At 36.7% G+C, this 24,134-nt stretch overlaps 1 protein-coding gene across 2 annotated transcripts in view; it reads right to left on the minus strand.

Moving 5' to 3' along the window:
- The window catches only part of Cntn5 (contactin 5), a 1,138,775-nt gene extending 1,115,138 nt beyond the window's left edge, over positions 1-23,637 (minus strand). Inside the window, exons 1-2 of one of the 2 annotated variants that reach the window (XM_041657731.1) lie at positions 23,526-23,637; positions 22,907-23,015 (exon numbers count right to left, since the gene is read on the minus strand). The gene's annotated coding sequence lies outside the window, so the exon portion shown is untranslated. Of the gene's footprint in view, positions 1-22,906; positions 23,263-23,525 lie in introns of those variants that run through there. The other variant, XM_041657730.1, reaches the window with a different exon arrangement.
- Between the last annotated feature and the right edge of the window lie 497 nt (positions 23,638-24,134).

Below are 24,134 nucleotides of genomic sequence, written 5' to 3' on the forward strand. Positions count from 1 at the left end.
AATCTTATCTTAAGGTCTCTCTTTACCTTTGCAGAATTTCTCAAATGCTTGTTTACACTTTTTTTTCTACTTTGATGATCCTGTGTTTCGTTTTTCTCACTGAAGATGAATATGGGTCCCTGTGCATGCTTAGGCAAGTTTTCAAGCACTGAGCCTCAACGCACGGTTGACCACCTTTAAAGTCTTTGTCTTAGTAAGGAGGCACTTTATTATTAATAAAAGTATGGGTAATTATAGATTTTCTTTATTCCTTAGAAGTGGAAATAAAGATGAAGCAGCCACAGGACCTTGCAAGTTAATTACTAAAGCTGACTTTACCAGGTGGAATTTACCATATTCCTTGCATTAAGTCTGTTTTTCAGATGTTGCTGTTCCTCTAAAAATCCAACTCTTGTAGAGATGATGTTTTAAATCAAGTACAGAATCACCAATGTATTTGAAAGTTCTAAAGGAACAACCAAATAAAGGACTCTGCAGATTTTCAGGATCATAGAAGGGATCCAACAATGCTGTTAAGACTTCAGACAGCTGTAGCTTCACTCACTTCATTCAGTGCCTGTTGTTCTTCATGCTTTTGCTCCAATATATTCTCTCCCTCTCTCTCTCTCTCTCTCTCTCTCTCTCTCTCTCTCTCTCTCTCTCTCTGTCTTTATGTTTTTATTTAATCTTTTATTGTTTTTTTTAAAAATATGTGTATTCTTGGCTACATATGGGTATATGCACATATGCACATGACTGTGGGACATCAAGGAGGTCAAAAGGGGACATTGTATCTTCTGAAGTTGGAGACAGAGGCAGTTGTGACCTGACATGTGTAGTAGGATCTGAACTCAGGTCCTCTGAAAGAGCTGTGCAAACCTGTTACCAAAGACCTATCTCTCTAGCCTAATTTGACTGTTATTTTATTTTTGCTTTTTGCTGGTGCTGGAAATCAAACCACACACCTTGTGCACACTAGGCAAGAACTCTATGACTGAGCTGTACACTTAATGCTTTTAACATATTTTACCTTAGCCCAAATATACTTTTACAAGGATAAAAAGAGTAACAGTGGGAATTTTAAGAGACTTTACATGTAGAAATGTTATTTATCTGAAGGTACAAGAAAATCAATTTAGCAAGCAGACAGTAATTTCAACACTTCAGTTGGATAAAGAAGTCCCTGGTCCATAAATTTTCTTTAAAATATTCCTTGACTAAGGCAAATAAAAATGTGGAAAGTTAAAGGTTTTGCTTAGAGGCTCCAAAATTATACCTTAAGCCTAATGTCTTTATCTTTTCATAAATTATTTTAAATATTTTATTACTTTTATTTGTATGACGTATGAATAATTCCAAGTATATATAGAGTTATCAACTTTCTGGAAGCCTCAGGTGCCCAGCTAATATAGGAGAAAAGTGTAGAGAGACCTCTCAGGAGATGATAGTAGACTTCCCTTGTCCTATAAGAACTGACGTGGACTTTGGGAAAGAAATGTACATTTGACAGAATCTTTTTTGGTGTTTTTATAATTTCTGTCCTCTGAAAATAGGTTGAACTTAATTTTAATCTACAGATATTTTGGTTCGATGAAATAGGTCTTTTAGTTTTTCAGGCAATAATTTCTGGAAAATTCTAAGCAGAAATGATTGCAGCTTTCTCTTTATGGAATTGTAATGCAAAGAATAGGGAATGTAATATCACAGATAACTTGCATTACACTTGGTTTTGCAAATTAAAATTAATTCCCCGTGGCTGCATGGGCTTTAACGGACATTGTAAGCAGGAGATGGGGAAAGAGGGTCATCAGAAAGCAGAGCAGAGCATCTGGTACGTTCTGCTCCCAGGTTGGGTTATTACTGTGCACACAACATGGATTTAGAAGAGATTTAATTTGTAAGTTTCTTTTCAAATTTATTGGCGTGTGTGTGTGTGTGTGTGTGTGTTGAAGATTAGAAGACAATTTTTGGGGGTTCTTATCCTCCTATCATGGGCTCTAGAAGTTGAACTCAGATGTCAGAGTATGTGGAAAGAACTTTTACTTAGTGATTCAACTCTATTGCTCTAATTTAGAGTTTCTGAAACTATGGTATGTCATTTGTAATTAGATTGAAGAGTTAGAAACGATGAGTTATTTTATAGCTCTATGGGTAGATTGGAAGAATTAAAGAATGAAGTACAAAGTTGTTTCATCTTACTGAGTAAGGAACTATTCCCTGATTTCACAACCTGTCACAGTCACTCTCATTTCTCAGATGTTCCTTTCTCCACCCACATTCTCTCTTGACGTCGGCAAAGCAGAGGCATGTTTCAAGGGTGGCTTTAATATTCTGTTCAAAATGCTCTGATCCGTTAAACACCCTTACTCGAACATTTTGTTAAAGACTTTCACCCAATTTTATCTCCACATGTTAAATATTTCTTATTCCTCTCCTTATATGTGTATGCCTAGCATGCAATAGTATAGTTATATTTATATACTCAAATCATAATCACATATACCCCACGGTTGATGGCCTCTCAATATCACAAGTGCTAATTTCAATATCACAAGTTTGACATCACTTTGTCCAATCTCAGAACCTTTGTTTATTATCTTTTCTCTCCTGGATGAGTCTTTCTTTGATATCAGAGTCAGCAGCTAACTTTCGCTGCTCTGCTCACCTATCACTCTTCCCAGTGAAGCATTCCTTTCCTAGTGTTCTGAATATCATTCCCTGCAGCCTGCTTATGGACGGTATGCATTGAAATTATAAGCACCTTGGCATAATTTTGAAAACTCAGATGGTTCAATAAACAAAAGGTTAGCACATAGTAAACCTAAGTGAATAAAGATAACAAAAAAGACTACTGAGTGGGTTTAACCAATGCCTAATCATTGCTGTAAAGTTTTCCATTTCCTCTCATTAAATGATACATACTCAATTCTCAGAGGAAATATTTTATTTCCTGTGCAATGATTTCCGCACAATACCTAGTACAAGGCTCTCAACACAGTGGGCAATCAATACCTGCTGTTGAGTGTGGAAGTAAAATAAATTTGCAAAAATAAGCCAAGCTTGTTTCTTGTAATGGAACTCCCCTTAGTGATTTTTGGCATCCTAAATGAAATCACCACAGGAAAGTTTATGAATCATGTGCTGACTGTTGTAATGAGTGCCGTATTTGCAGACGGAACTCTAGTGGCTGCACTAGTTATACATAGTGAAAACCTTGCACATATCAAAAGGGAGAAATATCCATGTGCCATTAATGATTGAGTTATTTGTTTCTTTGCTCTGGAAACCAGTGCTACTGATGCCATCGAGGTATTGAACACAGCTGCACAGCTAGAAATGCCTTCCTGAAACACCGTTGTTTCAGGACATCCTGAGTGTAATTAGTAGAAACGAAGAGATGCAAAAAATACATAGCCTCTAAAACGTCTTCTCATAAAAGCTGAAGCACTGAATCACAAACCTGTTATATTCTAGACACTCATTCTAATTTCAGTCTTTTATAATTACATTGGCTATGTTAACCCATCATATTCTTTGGTGTAAGCTTTACAAAACATTATTTATTACTTATCTACATGTGTGTGACATCAGTGTCCCTGTGAGATACATGTGAATATTTGAAGGAATTATACCATTGCATATGAACACATGTATAAACATGTACAAGATATTAATATGCATATGCATGATTGTTGTAGGCCATAAGCAATGAATATTTAGAGGAGTAAACATGTTCTAGATACACTGGATATCATGTAAATAAGAGAAAATATCCATTGCTACTCTTATCAGGGAAGTGAAACGAAAATTCCCAAATACTGAGAAGCCAGAAACCTTTTTATTTCTAAACAGGAAATGTACTTACAGTATTAACTACATGACCAATGATCCAAAATAAATTAGGTTATCATTAAAGAGTTAATTTTCCACTGAATATTTGGACATATACACCATGAAGACTTCTTTCAATGAGGAATCAGCATCCTAGGCCAGTGAGATGGCTTAGTTGGTACAAACATTTTGCCCCAGACTCAAATAGCTGAGTTCAAGTCCCAGAACTCACACATAGGGTTTGTTTATTCATGCTGTTCCTAACCTTCACACATGTGCTTTCTCAAAAACGCATACATACACACAGATATAACACACATATACACATGCTCACGCAAGCACAAAATGTGAAGTGTAAATTAGATTAAATATGAATTTTTGTTTAATGTGGAATTATTTGATTTTTGCTTGAAATATTAACTGATATTGAAGAGTTACTTCCTGTGAATAACAGCAGTGTTTGTGTTATATGAATAAAAGTATAAAGCCTTCTTACACATTGCATTTGAAAAGCTCACACATCAAATAATAAACCCATTAGAAATATATCTTTTGGTTTTTCCTTTTTATTTCTTTAACTATAAAAGTTTGCACATTCCTATGGTCTTTCATATGATGTTATTTAAAAGGTTCATGTCGCTCACGTTCTCATTTCCTGCTTTGTCCTTCTGACGATGTGTCAGCCAGCACGCTTCATAGGGAGATGTCTGGGAGTAATTGTCAGAGCTGGAGAATTAGAGAGGCAGTCCCACTCTCTGAAGATATGTCTACTGGCGGCACGGTGATGAATCAAGGTTTCCCATTTACAAGATTTAAATTAAAGGCTACTTTGTAGAAACAAAAAAGTGGTTACACAAAAACGAATTCACTGTAACTCACTGGACATTTGGAAATCAAATTAGAAATAGTACAATCAAGACTTAAATCTTTCTAAAATGCAAAGCAAAGAAAATGAAAGTGATCTGAGTCATAAGAAACTTTGGCCAAATCTGTAGAGACTTCAACGTCCATTCTTTCTCCATCAGCCTACTCATATAGTTGGCAGCAGGGGCCAGGGCATTCGCACTGACTGGAACAGAGTCATCCTGTTATTAGGGATGTGCATCCTTTTCCCTCTGCCAGTCTTTATCTGGTAGATGAATGTAAATCCTTATTTTATGAAGTTTCATTCTGCAGTGGTACCTCGGTTCTGCTTGTTCCTATAATGGCTTCCAGATGGAGGAGGCAGGCTGTCCATGCGTGCCAGTTAGCAAAGGAGAACAGATTCAATTCAGTCACATTTCGATGGGTAATATAAGATTTCTGTTAAAATCTGATATTTGGAAATTGGCTCTCCTCTTTTCTTTCTTTCTTTAGGCCAGGCGGATTTGTGAATGCAGCTAAGTCAGCTGCCACCATTGAGTCATATTCTCCTGCTTAAGTTAACTTCACAAATAAACTTCATTTTAAGAGAAACTCATATTATGGGAGATGTGAAGTGGGGATCTGTTCGTATGGAATCTCCAGGACGTGAACAGTGATTTGCCTTCAATCCTAGTATTCTCAACAGCAAGCTCTACTGGTCCCCACTAACAATGCACTGCCTATTACACATTTACAATCATCTGTAGGTGAGAGACCTTGTATGGACTGACAGCAGAAGATGCAACAAACATTTAAAATTGCTAGCCATCTTGACAAAATTAGCAGGATTTTTCATAAGGGTATTGTTTAATATGGACTATTTGACTCAAACCTGTTTATCAAACACATTTTATGCAGTGTGTGAGCCACGCCTAGTTTTCCTAACAGAGAACGTGTGAGACATGAGCTTAAGATGAAACTAAATGCTCATTTACTGTTGTTGGGCCAAAATTATCTCAGGGCCTGTAGACCAGAGAAAAGCTTGATTCAAGTTTGAAGGATAGTCTCAAAGCTACCAAGGGGGCATGAGACAGCAAAATCTAGGCAGATGCCACTCCAGCCAGAGGGAGGGCTTGACTGTCTCTCATAGCCTGGAGGTACCCCCACATCACACGATGTCAACATATGTAAGCTGATGCTCACAGTAATAAACTGAGTTCCGGCTTTGACTTGACTCCCTGTCCCCTCTGATTGTCCTGCATTGTGGGGCTGCAGAAAGGGTGGATAACACAATCACCTTTCCCTGAGGAATAAGGCTAAGGAGGCCTGGCAGCTTGAATGTGTTATCTCACAGATGCTGAGTATTACAAGGGCCTGCTCTTAGATACTGCCTCACCAAACAGAAGATGCAGGGTGGGTTTTACCAGAGAATTGAAAACTGGGGCTTCACACAGGCATTATAGCTTACTGAGAATACAGTAACACACACATAGTACACACCCTAAGGAGTCAATTTGCAAGCATTTCTTATTTGGTAAACATGCCTATTATTTTGTTTTAAATGTTTAGTACCATGCCATATGATGTCAGCACAATTCATCCCCTCCCTTTGGTACCCTTCCTCTGCCTTATGTTATCTAGAGGGACAGAGCCTATTTAGGAAAACTTTCAGAGCCATTCCAGTAATTCAGTGTTTGGAATGACCTTCAAAATTGTCTGTAACCTGATATCATGGCTTGATTTATTACTGTATTAATACAAGTTTGTGCACTGACCATGAAGCCTTCTAGACAAAATGCTAATAAAAGGGAAGAAATTCCAAACTGATGTTAAGTAACCCATCAGAAATTATATTAATTTTGGAGTTATATATGTTCACGACCTAGCTCATTTTGCTTTAGTTTCAATTTATATGAACTGTTCTATTTCTCATAAAAATTACTTTCACTGCACAGTTTGAAATATGTTAAATACATAAAACAAAACTTGACACAGTGAGAAAATATACCTTGTTTTCCACCTCCAGTGGGCCAAAAAATTTTGAACAACTTGTTAAAATGTGAATATTTGTAAGAAAATATTTGTGACAGTTGCAATATTTCAGATGTAAAAAAAAGAGTACCTGTGTATACAATTTAGTGCTTTTAACAATTCTCAATGTGTCCACAGCTGTTTTAAACCTAAGGCTTGATTGTTAGGGTAAAGTCTCAGCTCCTTGAAGACTAGCAATTTTAATGACTCAGACCCTGGATGAATTGAGTAGCATTTCCTGTATAAATTGCTGTAAATTGGTGTGGCTTTGTATTTCTGGTCTTTGGAGCTATGTAAGGACTGTAAGTTATTTATCTCTTTTATGCCCAAATGCTATGTACATTTTTCATTGTAATCAAATGTCCTATTTTACAGGAATCACTGTACAAGTATATTTGGTGGTGTTCACTTTTTCTCTCAGATCAAATTATAGGATCAATATCATGATTTATGTTTCTTAATTTTGATAAGTGCATGACAAACTTATTTTACTAATGTAATATGCATGAGCAGAAGGCAGTGTTATAAAAGTCTATGAAATAGCTATTTCCAATAATTAAATATTAGCTGTTAGTTTTGACAGCAAACCTGTTGGTTTTGTGTATATTAAAATACCTCAGTATGTGTTTACATTCTTAATTTCGTTAATCACTTAAAAATTGATAATGAGTATCATGTTTAAATTACAAAATTTCTCTCTGTGTTCATATGTCTCACTTTCAGAAGAGAAATAAAAATATTAGATGGGCAAATACTGATGAGATGGTTAAATTTCCCTTCGAACCTGAGTGACTTGATATATATTTATAAAATAAATTCTATATAGCTTTTTTTGGATGAACCTTGCTACAATAGTTTTTCCTTGTGGCAACACTGTAAGTCTTCCTGAGTTGTTGTGGTATTTGGATGCAGGTGTGAATGCAGAAGGAACCTGCTTTACTTCTGTCGCTGAGGTAGTTATACTGTCAGAATTTGTTTCCTCCTGTAACACCTTTGCCACTTTCTCCAACACCTTCATCCTTGTAAGTGACAACTTGATAAAATAGCGTCAAGCTTCCTGATTCTCATCCCGTCTCTGTTCTATTGAGAAAATACTTAAGTGATAGTTCTTATCTGATCATCTCAGCCTCGCCTGATTCTCATCCTCTGTTCTATTGATCAAATATTTATGTGAGAGTTCTTATCTGGTCATCTCAGCCGTGTGAGACTAAAACTGAGCAGAACATAACTGTCTGCCACCCAACAAGCCACCCCTCAATTTCCCACCACCCAAAATGGTGGAGCAAGTTAAATGAATCCATAAAATTCATTTCAAGTTTTAAAAATCTGTTTCTTTGATACTCGGTGAAGCCAACCATTCTTTCTTATCATGGCACTTGTATGCATATATGTGTGTATGTGTGCACCCAAAAGGATTGTAAGAATATACAATGTAGGCACGTGGAGTTCAGAGATCAATATTTGTGTCTTCCTCAATAGCAGTATACCTTATTTTTTTGGAGAAACACTGTCTTACTGTGAGGGGAGCTTCCTAATTTGTCTAATTTGATTGGCCAGTGAGCTTCAGTGACCAGCCCCTCTTCTCCCCAGCATTTTGATTGTACCTACGATGCTCTGGCTTATGTGGGTCCTGGGCGCTGAACCCGGCTTCTGAAGCTCTTGCAGCAAGCAGCTTATAGCTGAGATCTTTTCCTGCTCCCCACACACTTCCCTGAAACTGCCTCTTAGACATTTTGAGACATGGAAAAGCATTTCTTTCACTTGGGCACTACAGACTACATTAGAATATCTGCTTCTCAACACAAAGACCAAAGACGCAGAAACAACAGTTTCTTTAGGGCTTCTGCATCCCTCGCTGGAAAATGACAGAGAGAAGGCAGTTTTAATGCGGTGATGCTGGAAGTATGCAACCGTGGCTGATGATTTTGTCAGACATCTTAAAACTTTCTGTTCTCCCTTGATCCTCAAAGAAAGTCATGGTCTTTGATTTCACTTTTGCTGTTAGTATTTTTACTGAGGCAAAAAGAATGCGATGAATAACAGAATTTAGAGTTTTAGCTGTTAGTGTTTTTATTGAGGCAGCAACAACGTGACAAATGCCTGGCCTTCTAAGCATCTATAGTGATAGAAAAATAAGAACGTCGAGAGCCGACTCTCTCCAGTGCAGCAGTCCTCCCTGTTGATAACACCGAGCTTTTTATCCAGAGGGACTGCCTGAGAGATTTGCTCCGTAAGGCAGAGAAGAAAAATGCAGAACACTAAGAAAAGGTTTAAGAGCAGGCTCCCAGGCATGAAGACAATCGATCAGTGAACTCAAATGGGACTTTGATATTCCTCCGAGGTTACTATAACCAGTTTCTCTGACAGATCTCTCTCTCTTTTTCTCTTTCTGTCTCTCCCTTTTCTTCTTCTTTATTGTTTATGACTATTATCTATTCATCAACTTGAGACATTGAATTGCTGGATCATATTTTGTCAAAATAGAGGCAAGAAAGAAAACGCATTTATAACATTGCAGTCATACTTGATTTAAAAATCTTTTAAACCAAACTCTGAAAGAATAGTTGTCTAAAATTAATTTGTAAAGAAGTAGATCGCATCTACTCAGTTTTCTCCTATGTCACTAGTAGTTTGCTAGCTGATAGATTAAATGTGATGTTTAATAGCATTTTTTTAAAAAAGAACATCAATTTTTACTAAAATTTAGATAGTCCCAACTATTTTTTAAAGAGGTGTTAGCCTAGTTTTCAGAAATACATATTACTGCAGTTTCACAAGTAGGAAAAGATAAATCACAGAATTACTCATATTATTGATATTTTTAAATCAAAGACAACATACAACACATAAAAGAATGCTTACTGAGAATTATTCTGGGTCATGCTATAACAAGAATAGTTTTCTCACATTTAGAGGTTATTAATGTTGATGTATTTGGGGGATTACAATATGCAGCATGTGTTGTGTGAAGACTTCAGTATAAATACTATGCAAAACAATTTGTAAAACTAACCAACATTCTTGGTGGAAAAGAAATTCTTTAATTTACATTTTTATTTGCTTACTGAGACATTGGGAGAATCAGGTCAGGGAGAACAAATATTGTCAACAGATGTGAAAATTTGGAAAATATAAAGAAAGGTTTGGTGCTCATGTAGTTCAATCTGACAGACAAAATGCTCATGGTTCCTGGCAGTCTGAGTGGCATATCAATTTGATACAAGTCGGAATTATCTGCGAAGAGCTCCGTAAGACAGGCATGTAGATAAGCCTGTAGGTCATTTTCAGAATTAGTTATTGATGGGGGAGGGCCTAGCCCATTGTGGGAGGCACTATCCCTGCCCTGGTTGTTCTGGGTTTTATAACAAAGAAGACTGAGCAAGCCATGATGAGCAAAAAGCAGCACCTCTCTATGGATACTGCCTGCTGTCCCTGCCCTTTTTGAATTCCTGTCCTGACTTCCCTCAGTTACCTGAAAGTGTAATTGAAATAAACCCTTTCTTTACGGAGTTGCTTTTGGTCATGGTGTTTCATTGCAGCCATGGTAAGCATAAATAAGCCAGGGGTTCCTAAATTATTCCTGTGTGGCTCTTAAACAGGTCCACGCAGATGGGGAATGCTGTCCTAAGCAGAAGGAATCATTAAAGTTTGTCAAGCAGAAAAACAGAAGCAGCCTAAGATGATGAGAGCAGAGCAAAAGGCAGACTGAAGAAGGAGTTTCCAGTGAAGGATCCCGCACCTGCTGAGATGAGAGGCCATTGGAAGCTAGGCTGAACACAGGGAAAGGGTTAGCCTTCTTCCTAAGCAGGCTGAGCGCTCTCCTTTTGGCTGTTCCTGCACTGACTCTTTCGTCCACATTGATATGCATATGTATTGGGCTCATCACAGGCATGCGTTTTGTTTCTTAGGAAATTTGGTGGGGGCTCAAACCTTTTCAATTGACTTCTTGCTTCATTCCTCTTCTTGTTTCTATTATCAAGTAAAATGAACAGGGAAAAGATATAACTCTCACAATGTTAAACTTGAGAATGGACACAAACATTAAGCTCAGACAGAAAAGATGTTCATGATATTAACATAAATTAGAATAATACAAGATACTTTTTCTGTTGTCTCTTGGAACACAGAGGAAGCTGGATAACACACTGGGAATGCACACGCACCAACATACTGACAAAGGAAATCTTACTGGTTTTATCTGTGTAGGGAAATTTGGCAGTGAAATCAAACTTTCAAATAAGAAGTCTCATTGACGTAGGTGCCACTCTCAGCTCTAACTAAATGTAACTAAAAATTCACATATGCGTTTTCACTTCACATATATTTGTTTGCATATATGGGATTGAATTTATCGATAATTTCATGGAGGGGTTTATAAGGCATTATAGACTTACCATGGAATAGTCTATGTGTACACAGATATAGTTCAACCGTTATGCAGATACCCAAACACAATAAAAGTGTAACATTTGGAAGAATGAATGTATAAAAGTGTGAAGGAAATGGCCAATGTCAGAAAGGTGAGACTGGGCAATAAGTTAATGGTAAGATTTGGCTTTCATTGTAGACTGTGTTCTTGACGGTGATGGCAAAAAGGTTTTATTCATTTTATTATATATACAGAGAGATAAAGAAAGAGATGGTAAAACATTTCATATATATATATATATATATGCAAATAAACTTGACCATTAACTGGTGTCTTTTTCTCTATCTACTTAAAGGATAGATTTCCAGACCATAAAATTATGCTCCCTCTATGGTACTCATGAAATCCTCATGAATCTTTACTCTCATCCTGCTCCATCCTCTGATTTCCACTTTTTCATGTTCTCTTTTTAAAAAATAATTTGACTGTTATTAACTTTTGTGTGCTATGTCTGTGAGCTCAAGTGAAAATCAGAGAGTAACTGTAGCTTCAGCATTTCCTTCCACCTTTATGTGGGCCCAAGGACAGACCCTAGGTCCTCAGGTCCATACAGCAACTGCCTCGCCAGCTGATTGCCAGCTGAGCAGATCCCACCCAATGTTTATTCCGCCGGTTAACCAGCACTTGCTCATCCTACTTTGTTCCTATGATTTTCAGTTTTTTAAAAAGCATCTCACATATCATGTAGGTGACAAAATATTTTCCTTTCTGCATCTGCTTTAGTTTATTATCTTAACAAACTTTGTCTTGATCCACAGTGTTAAAAACTCCATCTCTTTCTTCAAGTTGAATAAGATTTAGAACTTATACAACTCAATAGCACAATTACAAATTACACAGAATACAAAGCAATCAAAAGTTCTGCCCTCCCCCCCCCCAAAAAAATGATATAAGGGACAGCAGACATATAAGAACATAATTAGCAGCAGTTATGATCTGGAAAAATGAATTGAAATCATGATGTCTTGGTACTAGACGTGTGCTAAGATGTCACAGATGTACTGCATAAGCAATGCAAGGCTTTGGCAAAGGGAAGAAAAAAATAAGTCCAAATACACTAACTTAGGAAACGGCAGTTCATGTCCCCAGGACTGAAAATTCAACAGAAGACAATCAAGACATTGAAACAAGAGTATCACATGACTCAAGCTGTCCCTTTCTAAATAAGTATCTCCCCAAAGGAAACCACTCTCAGGAAAAGTTGACTGCTTTTTCATGCTCCTCCCAGTCATGGCAACAGTTAATAATATATAGGAGTATCTGTTGACAGATAGTTGAATAAATAAATACACACAACACAGTATATTTCATTGGCTTTTAAGACAATCCTTGTCAATTTTATAAAATTAAGGTAAAAGGAGATATAAAAAATACTGTTCATTCATTCAAGCATCTTCTTTGAGAGACACTGTGCCATGTGATATTCAAATCTGCAACACCTGCAATGTGGCAGATCACTCACGACTAACAGGAAATAGCCTGGATCCTACTGAAGCAATTCTTCTCCTTCACTTAAACCATCAGAAGTGAAACATTAGAAGAAAAGTTTGTTATGATTTATTTTTGTTTCTGAAAAGCAAATCTATGAAATATTACCTTTCTGTGAACCATCCTTGAAAATGATATCTGTATCATTTTTCATTTGAGAAAAGAAACTGAAAAGAGGCATGCATTTATAGAGATTTTTCATTTCCCATGTAGAAAACTGATTTCTCCTGAAGTGTTTGAGATAAAATGATAAAACTGTACCTAATAATGTCATTCCTTCAGATGAAAGAGAAATTTGCCTTATTCATTCACTAGTCATCAGCAAGAAATTAACATTTCAAGATGATAATTCATTTTAGTAATGCGCCAGACTTTTTCTTAATTTAAAAAAAAATCTGTTCTGTCTTGTCATGTGGAAGCAGTCCGTCATATAGAGTTTCTGCAGTCAAAAAAGCGTGAAAGACAATAACACGGCACACCCTTCCTCTGCCTGGGTACCGTCTCAGAAATGCTATGCCTGTGTTGAACATATGGGTTTGAATGCTTGACCCAGAAAAGAATAAATGACATATTTGTATCTTTAATTTTTTTCTCGTAAGACAAATCCATTTAGCAATGCAGCTCTGTTTCTGATGAACTATCACTAAGAGGACATTTTTAATAGCTCGCCGTAGAAATACTTACTTAATCCACACTGGAAACAATGCAATTGCCTTTCTGAAGTCTCTCTCTTATTTGAATTTCTTGGTTTTACTTCCATTTTTGTTTCTTTGAACATTTACATACCCTGTAACATTTTATCACAGTTGTTAGGGGACTGTTATTATTTGTTTCTACTACCTCTTTCTGTTTTAAATTCTATAATAGATTAGTTAGTAAATATTTGATGAAGAGACTGATTTTTTTTAGATACGATACACCACTTAAAGTAGCATGGGACTTACCAAACAAATAATAAAATATATTTGCTTTAAAACTCGTATTGCCAAAGTCATCAAGACAAAGCCAAGCCCAAACAAACTCAGCATAGCAATATATTTGATTATCACTTGTAGATAAAAAAACTTTGTAAAATGTATTTGTACTCAAATTAAGGTACTAGATTTGCTTTAAAATTAAGCAACTATTTCACCATATAAAAATGCAGTTTAAATTTGTGTTAGCCAATCTGCCTTGTATTCCATTGTATATACATACTTATATAGATATGCAAAAACAGCTAATGAAAGAAAAGGCTATGAATTTGAAGGAAAGTTGGAAGTGATGTGTGGGAGGGTTGGCAGGGAAAAAGAGAAAGGGAGAAATGTTTTAACTGTACTATATCCTTAAAAATAAAAAATAATTAAAAGACACTTTATAAGATTACTTTTAAAGTAGTAAAGCTCATAACAAAATGGAAGGCAATGGCTAGACACATGAGTGTGGTCTGCATCATTTTGCTATCAGACAGTATTCAAAACCATCTGCCTTGACTTCAAAATTAGATTCTATGATGTAACAATACTGTGAAAGAGCACTATGACTTCATTTCTTCACAGTGAAAACAGCAAACAAAAACCATCCAAAAAGAGACAGTGCCACTCAGTCGGTGCAAATAAAGTCATCCAATGAGAAACAAGGACATGACGTTATTACCGGCCATTGTAGGTGATACAACAGGGACCTAGTAAAAGATTTTATCTTCAGAAAACTAAAATGCTAATATCAATGTATATTTAGGTAGAATTAAAATCATGGTTTTACTTCTTAAAATTCTAAGCTAAAACCTAGAACTTGTATTTATGTTTGCTTCCAGATAAAAAAGAAATCATCTCCAAATCTTTACACAGCCCTCCAAATGTATTTTTCTAAGTTTGATGGTAAGTTGGATCCTTTCTGAAAGAGTTTTCTTTTGTTTCATTTCCTTCTTACTGTGGATAGTAGGTTATGATAATCCTTCCGGAAAATGGAGGAAGTTTTTGTGTCACTAAGAGAAACACAGTGGGAAGCAGTTCTAACAGCTTCAAATAGGAACCTAACAAAACCAGACGCTCTCTGTGAGCACACCAACCACACTGTTGTGCGTTTCTCTTGGATAGGTCAGGGTGAGTTCACGCTACTGTCACACGCAGTTGTGTCTTCCAGGTCACTCCCTCCTCAGGACCTTCACACCAAGGATGACACTGGAGCAAAACCTGAGTTCTTCAGATTCACTTATTTTCACTTTCTAAGGGACTCATAAGCAGAGGCAAACAAAGGAAGTGTACGCCCAATTTATACATGGGACAATAACTTTTTATAAAATGCCAAATCTTGTTGAGAAAGATGTTATCCACTTAACTCAGAACAAAGTCCCGCTCCTTGGTTGCCACTTTAAAGCTCCCTATTCCTTCACTGAAAGAAGCCCCATGCGTTTATAAGATTTTCCCACTGTAACACTTTTGGATTTTTTTCCAATCGAAAGCAAATCTTTGGCTAAAATTACAAGATGTTCAAGTCTTCATAATTCTATTTGAAAAGACAGTTCAAACCACCTCACAAGGGACAGTTCTGTTTCTACAAGATCTGAAGTAGACAATAGTTTCAGAGCTACGTCGGTTAGTGTAGTTCTTTTCCTTCTTCCCCTCCCCATCCTCTACCCAAATCGCATCCTTCCTTCTTCTCCTTTCTCTCCCCTTCTCTATTTCTTTTTTATTTCTGAATCCCAAACTGCCACAAAACATTTTATATAACTAAGAATCAACCTGAATTTTGCATAATTCTGCCTTCACACCTCAAGTTATGGGCTCACAGGAGTGCACCTCCATTCCATGCATATTTGGTGCTGAGAACAGAACACATAGTTTCATGTGTGCTAGGCAAATAAATTGAGCTATATTTCAATCCTACTAGCATACATTCTTGATTTTGTTATTACACTGTTTTATTTTGGATGTTTTTCCTTCCCTGTTTAAGACCATAATCAAATCCCACTCTTTTCAGTCTCCAAAGGCAAATAACGTCACCCATAGTACTAAGTTTGAAAGAAATTCATGTGAATTATTTGAATAAATGATCATAGATTCAACAATTAATTGATAGTAATACTTAAAAGATTTTTGACCTTCCCGTCCACAGTGATCATACTATCAAAACCTAAGAAAAACAGAAATTTTTTCATAGTTTAAGAGCTTAAGACTTTGTGATAGAATGAGAATCAAACTAGTCATAAAATTTTGCTATAGTAGCAGGGTGGTGGTAGCTCATGCCTTTAATCCCAGCACTCAGGAGGCAGAAGCAGGTGCATCTCTGAGTTTGAGGCCATCCTGGTCTACAAGAGCTAGTTCCAGGATAGGCTCCAAAGCTATAGAGAAACCCTGTCTCGAAAAACAAAAACAATACCAAAAAATTGCTATAGATATACTACAGTGATATGCTATGGATACGATTACTGTTAGTAATCCTAAAATTCTTATTTTATTATTTAAAATTAAGTTTTGTTATATATTATCAGAACCAAGTGGCCACTGTTATTATTATGTGACAATAAAGACAATAATGTTTCAGGGATTTAAATTATACAGCTATATACACTATAATCGAGACAAAACTCTAAAATTTAAATTCTGAATCTTCTATACCATCCCACTCATTTATGTTGGTTAAGTAGATCTTAGAACAACTTAGTAGTAAAATATCTTAGACTCTGGGAAATAAATAGAGAAAACACATGAAGTAGGCCAACCTGGGAGGATTCCATGGAGAAAAACCACAACAAACCTCCAAAGAGCACAGCAGAAAGTTCTCGTGGTGGTTTATATTGGTGTGTGGATTCACTCCTACTTTGTCCTTTATCCACTTAATTTTAATTTTTTATCCTTTAATTTTTACTTTGAGCGGCAACCTAACACAACAGCCCATGAAAGTAATTACTTCAGAATCTACTTTCGAGCTTTCCAGGACTCTCACCCAGTGCATTGCATAGGGACAACAGTCCCTAAAATGCAAAGAGCAGATGAATAAAACCAGACATTTTAGCATAAGATTATTATTGCAAACTTTCATATTATCAAACTTCAAAGACTGGTTGTAAATCTCAAGTAGGCACCCTTTTACTAAGATGACTGAAAGAATTGAAACATGTTTTAGGAAAATAAGCCTCCAAATAAATTAATAATTCAATGAATGTCAACGATTGCTCAGTCATTGAATCTGGAGGTTGTTTTGTAATTTCTACAGGAAATACCAGCATAGAGCTAAAAATCCCAGGCTTAGGGCAGATAAATCATTCCAACCACACCACCTCTTCTATAATACACTTAGGTTGTGAACCTCTAATATTTCATACTTAAAGGAAAGAAATCCTTAAAATTTGAATGAATTCTTATTGACACATATACAAATTTGTCACAATTTAAATATGAAAGATTCAGTACAAGTCATCATTAAAATAATAATATATGAGAAAATCTAGTAAGTAATAGAACTGACATCTTCTTTGTACTGAAATATTTTAGCATATATATTCATTTTAAAATAGTTTCTATTATTCAGATGACCACAGAAGAACTTTGCTTTAGATAATGACTAAATATATTACAGATTCGTTTTTTTCTACTTTTTTAACATTATAATAATAAAACCCACAATTTATATGCAACTTGACAGTTGAATTTTAAAACTCATATGCAAAGAATATTTTCAAAGATATGTTTTCTGATTTGCTATCAAATGCTCCCTCCAATAATGGTATGATTTCAAAAATTTAACTAAAAATTGAAAATACACTGAAATTTTCTCACTCCCATTTCCCACCAATTTTTGGGTCATTAAGTTACATGTCGAGCGTTTATTATTCTAAATCCTTCTCAATTTTCTTAAATAGAATTTCAAGGAATCCTTTTTCATGAGACGACTGCGGAATGTCTCTCAAGTTTGCTGATGAAAGCTGGGAAGATCCTCCTTTCGTCATTGGTCCCAGCATTTCCCTCTCTGTTAATTTCAAATATATTACATGCGAACCCTTCAAATCTCAGAGGCCAACATGTGTCAGGTAATCAATGAAAACAATGGAAGTACAATCACTACATGCTAATCTAATTTAATGCTACAACATGCTTTGGAATCTGAAGAAGACATAGAACATTACTAATTTTCCTAACTACATCTTTCTTATCCCTGTAAGGTAACACTTCACTTTTTTGTGTCACTATTAATTAATCTTTATGACAGACACGGGAAAAAAGGAGTTATGTATGCAACCTTCCAAGACTTAATGGCATTTTTCTGTCATGTTTTTCTGTTCCCTCAGAGACTCAAAATATTTGTCCGTGTTTAAGAAAAAAGCCAATTTAGCATCAACTAATATAACCACCATCCAAACTTTGTCTTTAGAACAGGACCATTGATATAAGCCTAAGGACAGTTTAAAACACACTGTCTTAGGATGTGAAGACACCAGCTCTGGATCCCCTCTAGAGCTGTCAACTGAAGTATTTCTAGCTGAAAATATTAAACAATAAAATAAAATAATCACTAACAAGTGTCTCCATATTTTGTAGGACCATAGGAAATGTAGCAAAGCTAATTTGGTAAAGAATTTGAAGAATTATTTTTCAAAATAATTGAATAATTCAAAAGAAAACCTGTGGGATTTAAACATGGGGTGTTTTATAAGTTTTCAGAGGTAGCTTGGACACTTACATCAGTTCCATGGCCCAATGAACCATATAACATTAAATGAAGATGAAATGCTAACTAAACAAAAATGATTTTCTACCAATATAAAAATTAGTCTTAAAATTACTATCATCACCTACTATGTCTTCTCATCAATATTAATTTAACCAGCAGGAAGCTTGTGCATAATTCTGTAATGTCAAAGTCTGAGGTACAATAGTGTCTCAGCCAGTACGGCATTATTGAAAGGGAATTCTTGTATTAATTCTTAGTTAAGTTCAAACAGATCACCTGCATTCTCTTACTGTTATGTTTACATTTGGTTTAATTTAAAGAAGGATGTCTTTTTAGGTAAAATGTACTTGTAAATGGGAAGCTCAATATCTGCAAAGCTATAGATGAAATTTGATAAATTGGAAAGTAAATTTCTCATGAAATTGCCCATTTATCACTTAGTCCCTGTCAACACCTGTGATAACACGTACTAAATGTGCAGTGATTAGGGACATTATGGGAAATGAGGAGGCACTTCTAGACCTTGTCAAGAAATCACATCTGCTGTTTAAACTCCTACTGAGTATTTTTACTAATATTATGAATATCACAGTAGTAATACTTTGATCCACCTTGACCAGCAATGTTATTAGCAAGATTTCTCTTCCAAAACCTTTTATGCTGCAGTTACTAAGGATGGGAATGAAAGATAACACCTCCTTCTAGGTACTTAGCACATACAAAGATAATAAGACCAGAGGATTCCTATTCTCCTATTATTTCTTGTATATGTAATAAGATTTTTATATCTATTAGTTAGGAAACAACTTTTTTGTGGCAGATAATTGAATCACTTTTATTTGCATTCTGGTCCCAAATCCAGCTGCCAATAACTCAGATAAACTTCACAAATTCCCATCATAACAGAGACAGAAGCAGGCTCTCAACTTGAAAAGGGATTACCAATCTGTGTTAGTATAAACATACACACACACACTCACACTCACACAAACTGGCTGCTGCACTTCTAAACAGACCTGAACTCTTTGGTCTGTCCATCCTGAGCTACGGACTATTTGGAACCACACTTGGCGTCTTTGGAATACAGGGTGTTGTCAATTTCTTAATAGAATCTATTGAAAAATTTTAAAAACTGGCAACCCAGGCTGCTGGGTTCTTTGGGTCATTATGGATTTTGAAGGAATTACTGTGCTGATTTTAACATAAGCTTCATAACTATGTACTCAATGTCGCCCAGTGAACCTTTATTTGTACCTGGTTAAAATAAGGCAGTGATCAAAGCAATCTGAGATTAAGAAACACACAATTTATGAAGATGGCAGTGGATGGCAAATTGACACCACTGTTTACCAAGTTGTGAAGAGTGTCATTGCCTGTGGTGGGGAGAGAGGAACTCCTGCTCTCTGGCCAGATGCTTGCCTTTCTGAACAGGGCAGAAGGGCTTTACCGGCAGACTTAGGCTGCATCATGCTTCAGAGCATATGCCCACACACTTTGCTTTTTAAGTCATGGAATCAATAGTGGTAAAAATCACCTACATTTAAGATAGGCAATAAGAAACTAGAGAGTAAAAGAATGTAAGTTTTATAAATAGTTTTATAAAAGCAAGTTCAATGACATTAACTCAGGAAAAATAATTTTGATCAGATAATTTAATTATAAGCCATGACTTTTAAATAGTGAATCTATATAAACTAAAGCCATTTAAAATTATCCTAATAGCGATTGCATTGAAACAGTATATTTTATTGATTTCTAATGCAAGTCATTTATCAAAAAATTTAGTTTCAAACTAATTGAAAAAATAGTATAGCCTATTTATCATAACCTACTAATTACATACATAGAAATATTCAATACTCTTAAAGAGCAGGAAGATTAGAAAAGTTTATAATCCACATTTAAGTGTTAAGGAGTTTTAGAAACTTCATTACTTTTTAAAGTGAACCAGCCTCTAATGTAGTTATCGATCACAAGGACTCAGGAAACAAACATGCAGGAATGTGACAGCTCTGAGCATCCAACCAGTTTCTCTCCTGCCCTAAAGAGCCTAAAAGTTCATGAAGATCTTAACTGAGCCTTAACACTGTCTAGGAAACATCATCATCTCAGCAAGAAAACTGGCTTACTGCAGATAGCCATATACTTGAGCTCTTTATGTCAGAATTAGAGAATCTAAACACATAAATGTATATATGTCTTTAAAGAGAAACCTAATGTCAATCTTCCAAAGCATTAAAATAAATTTCATAGGTAATAAAAATAGTAGGTAGTCAGGTAGGTGTGATGATGTGGATGAAGTAAATTGTAATCGCTTAAATAGCTCATCTTTGTTAAAATGTTAGAATAGAATTTTTGAAGACAAGGCTTTACATCTGTTATCAAACGTGTTTAGCATTCCCGACATTTATATATCAAAGTCAACCTCACAGTAACATAAGTAGACAACTTGTGATTTTATTTTAATCTTTACAAAAACGAACCTTTTATTTTATCAGCAAGTAAAGAACAGTCCATGGTGCCTTTGCCAACACAACACTCGCTTGGTGTCTGATTCTGACAAAGCACTCTGCCCTTCAATGACACCCTCTGGTCCTGACTTAATGAAGTCAGCTTGCCCAGCAAACCATACCCTTACCTGCTACCTTGAAGGTAGCACAGGCTTCACAAATAGTCAAGTAAAAGGACACTTAAAGAAATGGATATCAGCAAATGAGTTCATCCTTTATGCTTTTATTGAATTAAAGTGTGAGTTTAATTACATTTCGATGCACAACTAGCTTATGACATTGAATGAATAAACAGGCTATAGTTGTAAAAGTTAAGCTTTTTTCTCTTACTGCCCAGTACCTACTAGGTTTCAGGCCCTCTAATGGTCAAAGCAGTTTTACAAATCTTGAGAAATATTCAGGTGTATCAGGCATCCATTTAAAAATTCCACAACTCTTTCCACATACTTTTCCAAAAGCTTTCTAATGACACCGAAGCTCCAACAAAAAGTCTAGCATTTAGTTTAATCATCAAAATAATTTTCATTTTTAAACTTGTAAGTATTTTAACTTTCTATTTAGTTGCATGTGGAACAAAGACAAGTGTAAAAACTGTATTTTGCTCTGTTAGTTTTCATAAGTTTTAGGTAACATTAAGAGGTACCCCAACATTTGTCTCCAAACCTTAACCTTTAAATTAAATATTCCATTGGTGATAGAACCTCTTCCACTGTCGTCTGGCATTCCAGCTGAAATAATTCAGTTTTTTCCCATATTACATATATTGTTTTAAATTTTGACTCTGAAATGTGCTCGTTCTACAACTAGATTCAATTGACTTTTTAATACTACACATTCACTATTTTAATAGCTTTTTAAAATCTATTCCTTTGTAGACATTTAGTGTGTTTATCATCTAATCAGTGAAAACATGCCTGCCAAGCTTAAGACTTGGGGTTTGTGCCTGCGAAGATCTTCAAATACTTTCCCCATTAAGTGAGAAATTATGGGAAGAACCATAGGTGAACTGTTCATCACTGGCTGCTGACACTTGGCAAGCATTTCTTCATGTCTTAGCCTCAGTTTAGTCTCAATATTAGTCAGGATGCAGTCCGTGTAGCCCACTGTGACATGCAAAGGTAATTCAGTAGCTGGGCTGCAACCCAATAGCAACCAATTATATTTACAACATTTTGTTAGTGTAACTCTCATGGTTTCATTTTCATGACACTGCTATTTTAAGGTATGCTACTATGTTCATTCTTCTTTTTCATGGCTAAGATTCAGAATCAGAGCAGGGAGATGAGTTACCTAAGTGACTTCTCTTCAGAAAAAGCATATGAACTGAATGTGGGGGAAGCCGTAATAGAGAATACTTCCAAAACTGCCCTAAATTACCATACCAAATTTCCTGCCTCGTGCTAAGTTTACATAAAATTATCGTGAAATATTAGTGGATTTTTATTCTTTTGGAACAAAACAATTTAATTGACCTAAAATTTTTAGTTGGCAGAGCAGTCCTCAGATCACTGGCTACCACGGTCATAGACATTTAAACTAACATTCTCTCCCTGTTTTCCAATAAAAGTCAGAATTTGGAACATGTATTCAGTAAACACATCTATGTATAGCACATTGGGAAAAATAACTCAGCGTAATTCAAGGCACTGTTTTGTTTTCCCAGTTCCCAAACTTTGCAGAACTCTGCTCGAATCTTTACTGAATTTTAACAAGTTAACAGCACCGCTAGATTCCGTCTCTATTCTTAGATTGCTCAGTCTGTGAGATAGATGCTCAGCCATGACCCGAAAACCCCATCCTATTTCTTTTTTCCTTAAATATTGTATTGCTTTAGTAAAAGTCACTCTTATCCATCCTAGCATTTGCTATCCCTAAATTTACTTGCTTCTATTTTTTCCCTCTTGTTTCGGGTGGCCTTATGACACACACAAATACTTGCTTCAACTTTTCAATATAAAATCCCAGCAGAGAAAAATACTGTCTTTCCGTCTTTAAACAAGCATCATTAGACATTTTTTACCTCTGGCAACAGCAAGAAAGGATGGCTTTGATGAAGCGTCTGTGTCAAAAACCCTAAGTGCCTGGGAACCGAAGTGCACCATCACAGGGAGTAGTCACCAGCAAAGGAATGCCAGCTACTTACCAATGAGATCCCAGCTGCCTCTGTCCATTTCGGGAACTCTCAATCCCGTTCTCCCATCTTCCTGCCCTGGGTGCAGCGCAGATGGAGTAGTTCCTTTTTGCTCCTCAGCCTGTGGCAGAACAGAAATTGCAGAGTTCTGAGTCCTTCACTGGAAATTCTCCTCCGGCTTGCCCTGCCTCTCCCAGCATAGGGGACCCAGGTGAGGCATCCTCCTGGCCACAGGCTTTAATGGCACTTGGCTGCGGGTTGTTGCACGGGGCGGAGGAGTTGGGAAATGCAGGCAGGTGCAGGTGGGCGCCTCCTCCCGCTGCTGCTCGGGGCTCGCGCGGATGCTCCAATGCGTCCACGCGCCCCGCACCGCGCGCCCTGACTGGCTGGGTCCCTCCAGGAGCTGCCCGCGCCCCTCCCGCTCGCTCAGCGCTGTCACCGTCGCCAGGCGCCTCGCTGCCTCGCGCTGCAAAGGCTCATTTAGCATGTCCCTGCCTGTAAAAGACTGTGTGCCTCAAGCAGGGCTTTGGATTTCTTTCTTTTACACGTGGTACTCCACTCGCATCACTGGCCAACCGGTACCATCCCCCCACACCTTCTCTCCAAAGTGAGAAAGGCTGTTTACCCCTACCTGTCCACTTCTGGGTGCTTCACGTTCACCAGTGACAGCGAACGTGCTGGTTTAAGGATGCACTGGAGCTGGCAGACTCTAGGTCCCTTCCTCTCTTGGTCTGTTGCTGTCCCTGATGATAACCAGGCTGTGCTGATAGCTCAGACACAGGAGGCTCAGACCCGGGCGCGCACCTATGTAGGCTCCAGAAGGGAACTGGCACTTGGGAGAGTGTGGTTTGGTTCTAACTGGGAGGCAATTCTCTTTTGTGAATACATGCGAATTCCCTCTAAGGGGGCTGGGCTTGGGATTTATCCCTTGTCATAAATGGTGGGGTGGTGGGGTGGTGGCAGTGGTGGCTTACACTGAGTTCTGGAACAGTCAAGGAAATAACATATTTGGCTCATGTTTGTTTGTTTTATTTTGTTTTGTTTTTGTTTTGTTTTTTGACATTTTCTTTCACAATGCCCATAACTGGAAAAATAGCCCAGGTAGTAAATCTGGTGTGGCAGTTTTAGTGTCATTGATCTGCCGATTTCTGGACTTTCCCTGCCTTTGAGTGCTCCAGTTTCATGTGTCTGGTGGTAATCGAGTATTTATGAAATAAATTCTGTTACATGCATTTTGCCT

Source organism: Microtus oregoni, unplaced genomic scaffold (genome assembly GCF_018167655.1).
Source record: "Microtus oregoni isolate MIOR12 unplaced genomic scaffold, Mior012 000008F_ref0000371, whole genome shotgun sequence".
Classification (NCBI taxonomy): Eukaryota; Metazoa; Chordata; class Mammalia; order Rodentia; family Cricetidae; genus Microtus; species Microtus oregoni.